The following is a 12425-nucleotide window of genomic DNA, read 5'->3' on the forward strand; positions in this document are numbered from 1 at the left end:
GTTTGTTTGCTTTCACAAGATTTATTCATAATAAATCTAATTAACAACTTGGGTTTAAAACTTATTAATTCTATCAACTGGGGTCTAAATTTCCCAACATATTGATTTAGTGATATGATGGTGTGTGATAACTAAGTAATAACTAGGTGAGGTTTGGACCACTGATGATTCTTGTTTGCACCATTTGTCAACTTTCTTCTTGAACTTTTTATGAAATCAATTAGATTTAAAAGTAGTATATTTAAAGTAGTTTTCTACTGTTTCTTTGACATTCAAATACCTGATATGTATATGTGTATATATATATATATATATATATATATATATATATATATATATATATATATATAGAGAGAGAGAGAGAGAGAGAGAGAGAGAGAGATCAGATTATTTCACTGGTCCTTGCCCAGCAATTTGATATTATAAAGACCAGAAAATTGTTGTTTTAAAATGCTATTTGGCCAAAATACCATCATTAATGATGAAGTCATTATTAGTAGCCATCTGCAATCTCGGTAACTTTGAAGTTTCAAACTATAAAGTTGTGATTTACAACTAACTGCAATCATTTCTGATTGAGCTTTAATTCCGTGTCAAATTTGATTATATGTCTGTTCAATCATTTCCCTGTATTTTTGTGGGATTTAATGTAAGTGACATGTGGGAGAGATTGGTGAAGATGCAGATTTCGCGACTAGATTGTGATTGGCTTGCAAGTGCCAACCTGCAAAAGGCCACGTGAGAAGCACATTCTAGAATTTGAAGAGTCTTTGCCAGGTTGGATTTTGCGATTTACTTCGTGACTCAAGCCAAGTCGTTAGTGACCCGCGAAACTCTCTTTCTAAAGCTTTTTGAGTGTGTTTTTTCTCATACCTTTACCAATACTATATAATCCCTCATTTCCCATGAAATTGTAAGAAGTTTTTCCAAGAAAATTTTGAGAGACAAAACCCTAGCTAAATACTTGAGAGTTAGAGATTGTATACCCACAATCATCTACACCGTTTTTCTAAAATTTTCCTTTATTCCTATCTCTCCCATCTACACATTCTTGAGAGGTTCTTAGCCCAAAACCCAATCTGAGTGTTAAGAGAAGTTTTTGTGCATATGGGAAGCATTAGAAGAAGCCATTGAGTGGTAGATGCAATTTGGAGCTAATTGCAGGATCTGGACAACTAGTGAGACATGGTTCCGTGAACCCGTTGATAGCAGGAACTTGGAGGGTTCAAGTACATTAGGTAGATTAGGCTTGGAGATTCTTTTTAATATTCACTCTAACTTTATTCACTAGTCGATCGATTTTAGCTTGAAGGGCCGCGAGGAAGTTTTTCTCTGAGTACTTCAGTTTTCTCTTCTATAACACGTCTTGGTGTTATTTTTTATTTGCATTTCTCTTCCCTACACTTTAATTTTTACATTTATTGTTTATTGTACTTACCTATACCTTATAGTAGTGTTCTGATTTTATTACAACTCATTTGCTCTTGTTCCGCACTTAATTAAGTTAGAGTAAAAGTAATTAAGCCGTAATTTAAAATTAGGGGTCTAAATTAGATATAGTGTTTCACACTATTTGAGCTTACAATTGGTACCGGAGCGGGTACTTTTTTTGGATTTTGTTATCCTTGTGTGATCCTAGACCCTATTTGAGATGGATAGATCTCAATCCCTCGACGCACCTCCTTTCTTTGTTAGGAGTAACTATGCGTTTTGGAAAGTACATATGCGTGTTTTTCTATATGCCATTAATGAGACCATTTGGGACTTCGTTAAGAATGGATGGGTGAGACCAACAACACCCAAGGCTGAGTGAGACAAGGGTGCCATTACTTTGGTAAATACCAATAGCAAAGCTATTAATACAATATTTTGTGGTGTTTCAACTGATGAATTTCACAGGATCTCTCATGTGAAGACTGCTCAAGAGGCGTGGAAAATTCTCGGGACCACCTATAAGGGAAATAAGACGGTCGAAGACACCAAATTTCAAATGCTCACTACACAGTTTAAGGAAGTGAAGATGAGTCGTTTGACTCATTCTATGGTAGACTCAATGAGATTGTCAAAGTTGTAAGATTGAGGATGCCAAAGTTGTAAGAAAAGTCTTAAGATCCTTACCCGAAAGTTCTTGATCTAAAGCCACCGCCATTGAGAGAAGTAAAGACTTGGATGAGATCAAGATTCAAGATTCAAGAGCTTGTCGGTTCTCTTCAAACTTATGAGCTCGGCTTGCCTTCTCACTAGTCTAACAAATCACTTGCTCGCGAAACTATAAATGAAAGAATTGGTGAATCCTTGAATGAGAATGATGGTGAGAAAGAGATGGCTTATCTTGCAAAGAACTTCCACAAATTTCTGAAGATGAAGAAAAATGGGAAGTCATTTGGCAAAGGAAAATTCTCATCCGTCAAGAATAACAAGAAATACTTTAAGAAGAAGGATGTAAGGGAGTCATCACCACCCTAAGGCATTGTTTGCTATGAATGAAATGGGCATGAGCATTTGGAAAAAGAGTGCCCGAACTATTTGAGAGGGAAGGGTAAGGTGCTAACAACCACCCTTAGTGATTCGGAGAGCTTAAACTCAGATTCTAAAGAAGGATGTGATGGTGATGGTAACTACTCTGTGTTTATGGCAATTTACCTCAGTTGATTCAAAAGAAGAATTGAGAGAATTGATTGAGGAACTCGATGTACACACCAATGTTGAAGAAGATTAACTTTAGGATGACGAGGAAGTATACCTTGATGAAGGTGATAAGAAACTTCAAGATGTTTATGAAGCATTGCTTGAGGATTATGGCAAGTATGCCAAAGTTACTAAGAATTCGGTCAAGAAGATGAAGAGAATTGAAGAAGACCATAAATCCACTCTTGTACAACTCAAGGATGCCAAATGTGAAGTCAAAGATTTAAAAGAGGAGTTGCTGAATGCTTACTCAAAGATAAAGTTTCTCAAACTTGAAGTGATTCAAGCTAATGTTTAAGTAGAGCACATCACAACTAAGAAGCTTAAGAATGTTCTTTGATCTCAAAAGGCTTTTTTAGACAAAACCGGACTATGTTGCACTAGTGAAGGGAGTTCAAGTGAAGAACCAAGAAGGGAGATGAAGTTTGTATTGGCAAAAGTTAGGGAAAAGCCCAAGATTGAGATCCTTATTGTTGAGAAGGACATTGAGCCAAAATCACAGGGAAAAGGAAAGTCACTGCCTAAGAGTCAAAGGGGACCTCAAGTCAAGCATTTCCATCACCATTGTGGTATTCAAGGGCACACAAGACCAAATTGCTTCAAGCTTCACACTCTCAAAAGGTTGATTCTTTGCATGCTCAAGGAAATGAATGAAGAATTCCAAGAGGAAAGCAAGCTAAGGGAGAAAATGATGGTCAACTCATTGGAGATGTCATGGAAATGCTTAAGAATATCTCATCATGCCTAGCTAGCTTTACCCCAAGGTTTGAGAGTTATGTTGGTCATATCCCTCCGTCTAAGGATCACACTCGAAACACTTGCGCTATGTGGATGAAGAAGGGTATTCATGCATGATTCATCTACTATGTCCATGCATTAAATACTTCCAATGTTGTAGGGTCATAGTATCATGCATAATACCATGTGCACTCTTCTAGGTACAATGCCTCTTCTCTAGAATGTTTCTTTTACTGCTTTTTGTTTAAAAGGTTGTTTTATTGTTGATCTTACTTTATTGCTTTTGTTTTGTATGGGTAAAAATCCAAAAGCTCATAAAAAGTGAAAAATTCCAAAAAGTTTGATCGCTTGTGTTGCGCCTTATCACATGTAAGTTTGGCCTAGTACCTTCGTACTAATGGCGTAGTGTATTTACAAGCTTAGCTTGTTTTGTATGCACATATTGAATGTGAGTGAAATCTAGAAATCTATGTTTGATTGTTGTAAATAAATCTTCAAACTTGTCATGAATGTCTAGTCAATAGTCTTGATTGATCTTGATATATGCGTAGACTTGATCCTATATATCTCCTCACATTTATGTTTATGTCAAAAAGCTCTTCAAACGTCAATCTCTTAAAGGAGAAAGAGCTGAAAAAAAGTCTTGCTTCAAAAACTAGTTAGACTAGGAAAAGGTGGAGCAAAAATGTATTCAAAATGTATGAAGCCAAAGCCAAAGGCTTATTCTTCAAAAAAAATATAAAAACGTTCATGGCGTCGTTGCTCAAAACTTGAGTTGTATTGATCAAAAAGTATGAAAAATAGAAACTAAATGAAAAGCTTTCAATCATTGTAAACACTTTGGTGAGGAGTCATATATGTTCATTTCTACAAGTGAGATAGGTCACTTGACTTCGTGCTATTTGTGTATGACTAGATTGAATTGATCATTAAAGCTTCATTTTAGACTATGGACTAATTCATACTTGATACCCACACACAACACACAAGTCTAATACTCAATGAATATCTATTTCATTTGTGTGATTGTGTGTGTTTAAATGTAATATATGTATGCTAAATTTCTAGATGATCAAACCCAAAAAGATTTTTGAGTATTTTATTTTGATTCTAGAAGTGATTTTTGTCACTTTTTTTTTGGAAGTTTTTTTCAAAATGTCAAATTCTTTGTGTTGAAAAACTGTGTTTGGCCATTTCATGACTCCTTTCGCGAGTGGCCATTTCAATTTTTAACAAATTTCAGGCAGAGAGTTTTGCGGCTCGCTCGCGAGTGCTTCACAGCTTAGCCCTAACTTACGAAATTTTGCCCTATGCAGATGCATAGGGCAGAATTTTGCGAGTAGGCTCATAACTGGTTTGCAAGTCACTGACTCGCGAAATGCACGAAAAGACAGTTTTTAAGGGCTCGAAATTTCAATATTCAAATATCCTTGTCTTTTTGCACTCTGCGACTCCTACCCACCTGTTGGGAAATTTAGACCCCAGTTGATAGTTTTAACAAGTTTTAAACCCAAGTTGTTAATTAGATTTATTATGAATAAAACTTGTTAAAACAAACAAACATCAATATCATATCAAAATTAAGTGCAACGGAAAAGTAAATAAGACAAGATATAATGACCCAGGAAAACCAATGAAACCAACCAGTTTCACAGTAAAAAACCCTAGGGGGAAACCTTCCCGAAAAGTAATCCACTATAGTAAAGAGAAGTTTTAGATCTAGTACAAAACCTTTGTCCCTAGACTCTACAATCCCCGTAGATGAACTCACAGCAGAAACCTTTTACCGCTTCAGAACCTCTGAACTCTTCAATATAGGAAGAAGAATGTTGGCTGCAAAGTTCTTTACTTCATCAACAATGAAGATCAAGAAGCACTTGGTTACAAAATCCTAAGGTGCAAAAGACGCAGTAGCTTCTTTCAGAGAGAATAAGGCTTTGGTCCCCTTTTGCATATGTTCTTCTTGTATTCTCTTATGTGATGGCCTCTAAAATAAGCCTTATATATATCTAGGGTTGTGAGAAAAGAAACCCTGCACAAATACATAAGCATGGGCCGAAAATCAGATCTAAAAATTCTGATTTCCGTAACCTTGATAGATAGTATCTGTCGAGCCTTATTAAACCGCGATAGATAGCAGGTGTCGAGAAGCTGTCGAGCAGGTGTCGAGCTATCTGTCCAGCTTTAGTGAACACCTTTTCTTCACTTGTTTCTTGGTCCAATCTTCATGGTTTTAATACTAGACTTGAACAACATGTTTCTTGAAGTATTAAACACATCCTAGATCTACCCAATTACAAGTAAAGTGCGTTTTGTCAAAGGATTAGACAACTACATAAAATATGTCCTTAACAATCTCCCCCTTATGCTCTTTTACTTAGTTTTTAAGAGTTGTTTACTTGGTTTCTGTACTAACTTGCATTTAATCAATTTTGTTGCTATTTTTGTGTATGGTTTGTGTTTGTGTGGCTATTGCAGATGCCTCATCAATCTTCATGCGGTAAAGATTCTTTGATTGATCTCACATCATCTTCAGTATCAAAGAGGACTCGACAATCATCGGCAAAATTTGATAACAAGAGGTTCAAGACTCTTCTAGACTTTCAACCTTCAACAACAACTTCAAGAATGCCCTAGCTTTGGTAGAAAGAATTGTGAGGTTTAACACATTGGAATCAACTTTCATCCCAAAAATCTTTGCTGACAGAGATTGGGACAGTTTTTTTGGTGCTTTTGAAGATCCTATTGAGGTGTTGGTCAAGGAATTCTACTCCAACGCCTGCTTTACTGAAGTTGAGCTAAAATGTTGAGTTCGTGGAAAGGACTTCGTCATCACTCTAGACTATCTAGCAAAGATTTTTCAAATGAATTATCTAGTAAATATGGATACATCCCCTTATGATGACAGATTGGCTCCAGTTGTCCACATACTTGAAACATTAAAAGTAGATCTTGAAGTTTCCTCCACGGGTACATCAATTGGTACTTCAAGATTTGGACTGGAAATGAAGACTCTTACATTGATTATGGACTCAAACCCTTACCCACTGACCAACACGGGTTTCATAAACCTTGGAAGAGCCCAATTCCCCTGTGATCTATTAAGAGCTTAGCTAAATCAGAAAATGGAATGAAGGAAGAAGATGATGGAACTACCTCCAGAACAGAGTAAGTAAGCCTTGAGAGTGTTACTTCGAGGGAACTACCTCCAAACAGAGCAGGGGTTAAGGGAGAGAAAAGAGAGTTAATTGGAATGTTCTTTCTTGCCCTTTCTTATTCATCAATTCAGTTATATACAATGTACCATCAATCCTCATGAGCTGTCAGTAACTAACTACCATTCTTAACTAACTCCAGCTGGCCATCAGTACCATCTAACTACTAACAGACTTAACTACCCAATAGTACACCAAGGTACACACAGTATAGTACAACTAAGCACACACATTACAACTAAACACTACTCATTCAACTGAGCATACACTAAGCATTATACAATCAGGATTTTAACAACACCTTCCCCCTTAGAACAACTTGTCCACAAGATGGGGAAATTGTTGTTGCAAATGGAACAAGTCCTCCCAAGTAGCATCATCAACAGTCCCACCTTGCCACTGAATAAGGAGTTGATTAATAGTCCTATTCCGAAGCTTGTGAGACTTGGTTTGAAGAACAGCTACTGGTTCAGGTGTAAGGAAGCCTTGAGAGTTCACTAATGGTGGCAAGGACACTGACACATTATGCTTGCCTAGCTTAGTCTTCAAATAGGACACATGAAACATTGGATGAATTGCAGAACTAGCAAGCAAATCCAACTTGTAAGCTACTTCACCAATTCTTTCAAGGATTTGAAAAGGCCCGAAAAACCTAGGAGAGAGCTTATGAGAAGCCCTATAGGCCACAGACTATTGCTTGTAGGGTTGTAATCTAAGAAACACCCAATCATCCACATTGAGTTCTCTCTCAGACCTATGAAGGTCATACTGTTGCTTCATCCTGGCTTGGATAGTCACCAAATTCTGCCTTAGTAAAGAAAGAATAAGTTGTCTTGATTGCAAAAGGGAATCGATAACTGCCACTTGGGTTGTACCAGGTATGTAATCCAACAAACGAGGAGGAGGGAAGCCATACATAGCCTCATATGGAGTACACTTAGTAGCTAAATGATAATTGGTGTTGAACCAAAATTCAACTCGGTACAACCAATCTAACCACTCAGTAGGTCTATCAGCAGAAAAAGACCTTAAATATTGCTCTAAGCATTTATTCACAACCTCAGTCTGGCTATCAGTTTGGGGATGATAGGCTGAAGATATAGCCAATTGCACCCCTTGTAATTTGAATAGTTCAGCCCAAAACTTGGCAGTGAAGACTGGGTCTCTGTCAGACACAATAGAAGTAGGCATCCCATGCAACTTCAACACATTCTGAGCAAACAAGGCAGCCACCTTGGCAGCAGAATAAGGTTGAGACGGTCCAATGAAATGGACATATTTAGTAAGCCTATCTACTACGACCATTATAGTATCCAACCTCTAAGACATAGGCAGGCCACTGATAAAATCCATACTAACAGCAGACTAAGGCCTATTAGGGATTGGCAGGGGCTGTAGAAGTCCAGTAGGTTTGCAAGTCTCATGCTCCATCTGTTGACAAACTCCACATTCCCTGATATACTGTTTCAAATCTAATCTCATTCCCACCCAAAAGAAATCTTGCTTCAATCTATGTAGGGACTTAAGGAAGCCAGAATGGCCCCCTAGTGGGCTATCATGAACCAAATGAAGAATCTTAGATTTGAGGCTGCAATGTGAACCCAAAAAAGACCCTACCCTTATACAAAATCAGGCCATCATGCAATGAAAAGAACCTTGGACAAGCTGAACCAGACTCAAGTTGCTGTAATAGCTACTTCAACTCAGGGGTATTGTGATAGCTATCCTTCAATTCCTCAATCCAAGTAGGACATGTAAAGGAAATCAAAAACAAGGCTGAATCAGAATCGGAAGGAGTTAGGTTGACTAAGCCTTCAAAAGCATAATCTGACCTCCTAGACAATGCATCTACCACCTTGTTTTCACATCCCTTTTTATACTCTACCACAAATTGGTAACCCAACAACTTAGTCAACCACTTTTTATGGGTAGGAGTGACAATTTTCTGCTCCAAAATGTACTTCAAGCTTTGTTGATCAGTTTTGATAATGAATGGCCTTCCTAACAGATAAGGTCTCCACTTGTGCACAGTAGTAACCTATGCCAATAATTCGTTTTCATAAGTAGACAGTTGGAGAGCTTTACCTTTGAGAGTTTGACTATGAAAGGCAATGGGTCTATGATTTTGCATTAAGACAGCCCCCAAACCACTTCCTAACGCATCACATTCAATAATGAAAGGCTGATTGAAATTACGCAAAGCTAAGACATGGGGTTGACTAACAGCAGCTTTTAGGTGATGAAATGATAGTTCAGCTTTAGCAGACCAAGAAAAAGCATTCTTCCTTAACAATGCAGTCAATGGGGCAGCTATCTAACCATAATTCCTGATGAATTTTCTGTAATACCCAATTAAACCCAAGAAACCCTTCAAAGCCTTGACAGAAGTAGGAGCAGGCCAAGACACCATGGCTGCAGTCTTCCTTGGATCAGCACTAACACCTTGGCTAGAGATAATGTGACCAAGATATTCCACCTCTGGATAGTCAAAGACACATTTACTTCTTTTGGCATATAGCTGATGTTGCTACAGCAACTCCAAGACAATTCTGAGATGCTAAAGGTGAAGATCCAAGGTAAAGCTGAAAACGAAGATATCATCAAAGAACACCAAAACAAACCTCCTCAAATAAGGCTTGAAAACATCATTCATGAGGGATTGGAAGGTTAATGGAACATTGGTCAAGCCAAATGGCATAACCAAGAACTCATAGTGACCATCATGGGTTCTAAAAGTTGTCTTAGGAATATCTTCCTCTCTCATGCAAATCTGATGGTATCTAGACTTTAAATCCAACTTGGAAAAGATGGTGGAACCAGCAAGCTCATCCACCACTGGTATAGGAAATTTTTCCTTAATTGTAGCCTGATTCAAAGCTCTATAGTCAATGCACATTCTCCAAGAATCATCAGCTTTCCTTACCAACAATACTGGAGAAGAAAATGGGCTTTGACTAGGCCTGATTGAACCAACCTCCAACAAATCAGTAATGATCTTCTTAATTTCAGTTTTTTGGAAGTGGGAGTACCTATAAGGTCTTTGACAGATTGGAACAGTCCCTTCCTTCAAGACAATTTGATGTTCATGACCTCGACAAGGAGGTAAACCAAAGGGTGTATCAAAGACAGAAGCAAATTCAATCAATAGCTTCCTGAGCCCAATGACACTACTTGCAGCAAAATACCCTTCCTGACAGGTTGTTTAAAGAAATGCTCACATTCTTGAAGAGTGGAATCAGTAGTATGCATACCATTCAATGTAATAGTGGTACCAAAATGCAAGAATTGCATTGACATCTTCAAAAAATCCCATTGAACCAAACCCAAAGTCCTAAGCCATTGAGTGCCTAAAACTAGCTCACAATCCCCTAAGGGTAAAACATTCAAATCCACTGAAAACATATGACCTTGCATAACAACTTTCACCCCTAAACAAACACCCTTGGTCTTAATTGTTGCACCATTAGCTACCTTAACCTCAAATGAAACAGTGGGATCTAAACATAGCTGCAACTTGGAAAGTATGGCAGTATCCAAGAAATTATGAGTGCTGCCAGTGTCAATTAAGATAACAACCCAATGCCCATTGATTTTACCCTTAATTCTCGTGGTACTAGGTGAAGGACTACCTAAGAGAGCATAAAGAGTAATTTCTGCCTCAGCCATTTTAGGTTCAGTCTCAACAGATTCAGAATGAAGCACATCAGATTTAGGACACAAAGGCATCTCATTACCATTAAGTTCTATCAATTACGCATGAGAGCTAGGACCTTGAAATGGATAAAGTCCTTCTAGCAAGAAAAGTTTAGCAGACTTACAGTGATGCCCAAGTTGGAATTTCTTATCACAATTAAAACAAATTCTCTTCTTTCTTCTCTCCTCCATTTGTGCTGGTGACAACCTCTGCAAGGGCAGCTTGACCCTTAAGTCTAGCTTGACATTGGGCTTTGGTCCAAGAATTGAAGGTTTATAAAAATCTGAGGAAGAGGGTTTTTGAGACTTCTTGCTGCTCATCAAATATTCTTCCTAAATTTTTGCCAAACCAAAAGCCTTATTGAGATTCTTTGGACTAAGCAGTTTCACAGGCAGCCTGATCTTATCTTTAAGACCACTAAGGAAACAACTCAGTTTGTAGCTCTCTGATAAATCCCTAATTCAATTAGAGAGAGCTTGAAATTGCCCCTTGTAATTAACCACATTACTTGTTTGTCGCAACCTGGTCAGAGCGTCCTTTGGATCCTCATAAGCAAAAGAACCAAAGCTGATCAACAATGCTTATACAAAGCTCTCCCAAGCCACGAACACACCTATTGCTTCACAGTCTTGAAACCAAATTAAAGCATCGCCATCCATATGAAAATAAGCCATCAAAAGCCTCTCACTGAGTGGAGTATGATAGAAATTGAAATATTGATTAGCTTTATACACCCAGGCTGCAGGGTCATCTCCTCTGAACCTAGGAAATTCAAGCCTCACACTCTTTGACAAACTTGGTAATGGCAGAGTGACAGCGTGAGACATTGGAGATGACTTTGGTGATGGTGGTTGTTGTCGCTTTTCTTCAGCTTCAGTCAACTTCTGCAAGGCGAGGCTAATTGCATTCAATTGTTGGGTAATTTCTTGAAGAGAATGGGCATGGTGGTCAGTGGTGGTTTTTAAGGAAGCAATGGATTCATTGATGTATGAAGTGGATCATGTTTCAATCATGGTCGTAGGAAGGAGGGCTCTGATACCAATTGTTAAGAGCTTAGCTAAATCAACAAATGGAATGAAGGAAGAAGATGATGGATATGGAAATTAGAGGGAAGAGAGAGTGTTACTTCAAGGGAACTACCTCCATAACAGAGTAGAGGTTAAGGGAGAGAGAAGAGAGTTAACTAGAATGTTCTTTCTTTCCCTTTCTCATTCATCAATTCAGTTATATACAATGTACCATCAATCCTCATGAGCTGTCAATAACTAACTACCTCTCTTAACTAACTCCAGCTGGCCATCAGTACCATCTAACTATTAACAGACTTAACTACCCAATAGTACACCAAGGTACACATAGTATAGTACAACTAAGCACACACATTAGAACTAAACACAACTCATTCAACTGAGCATACACTAAGCATTATACAATCAAGATCCTAACATGATCTTATTAATGGAGTTCAAATCGACATTTGTGCTCACATTTTTCAAATTTTAGGAAGGACTACAGGACGATCAGCTGCAAGGACATGTCTTCCTTTTTGCAGCCTAATCATGAAGATTCTAACTCTTAAGGGCATACATCCTCCTAAGAATGGAACAGGCTTGCCTTGTTAAGGTCCGATTTCCTAGCATTCTCTTCAGAGTAGCAAGGTTCACTCATCTGCCAAAAGGGCAAAGAAGAGTCCATCCAAGCCTCCAAAGAGTGGATCAAAGACTTCCTCTCCTGCCTCTCCCATTGGAAAAAGCTCAACTACTCCTAGTGTCTCCAAACTTCCTAAGACATTACCTCGTCACACTCTGGAGCCTCAACCTTCCAGCACTCAATATCAGCTACGATCATCTATCCCTCACATGGTTAGGATGATGACTTTGATGGAAGGATTGCATGAGCACATATCTAGACTTACAAATATCATGTATTCTCACAATAATCATGTTCAGTTTCGCTTAACTACTATTGAGACATAGTCGGATGAAATTCAGTGAAAGCTTGAGACAGATCTTTAGCTATTCGTCTCAAAAAAAGGGAGAAAGCCTTATTGTAAATGCATCATAGAATCATAGAGTAAGGGGGAAAGCATC

This window comes from Castanea sativa, chromosome 6, assembly GCF_040712315.1.
Source record: "Castanea sativa cultivar Marrone di Chiusa Pesio chromosome 6, ASM4071231v1".
NCBI lineage: Eukaryota > Viridiplantae > Streptophyta > Magnoliopsida > Fagales > Fagaceae > Castanea > Castanea sativa.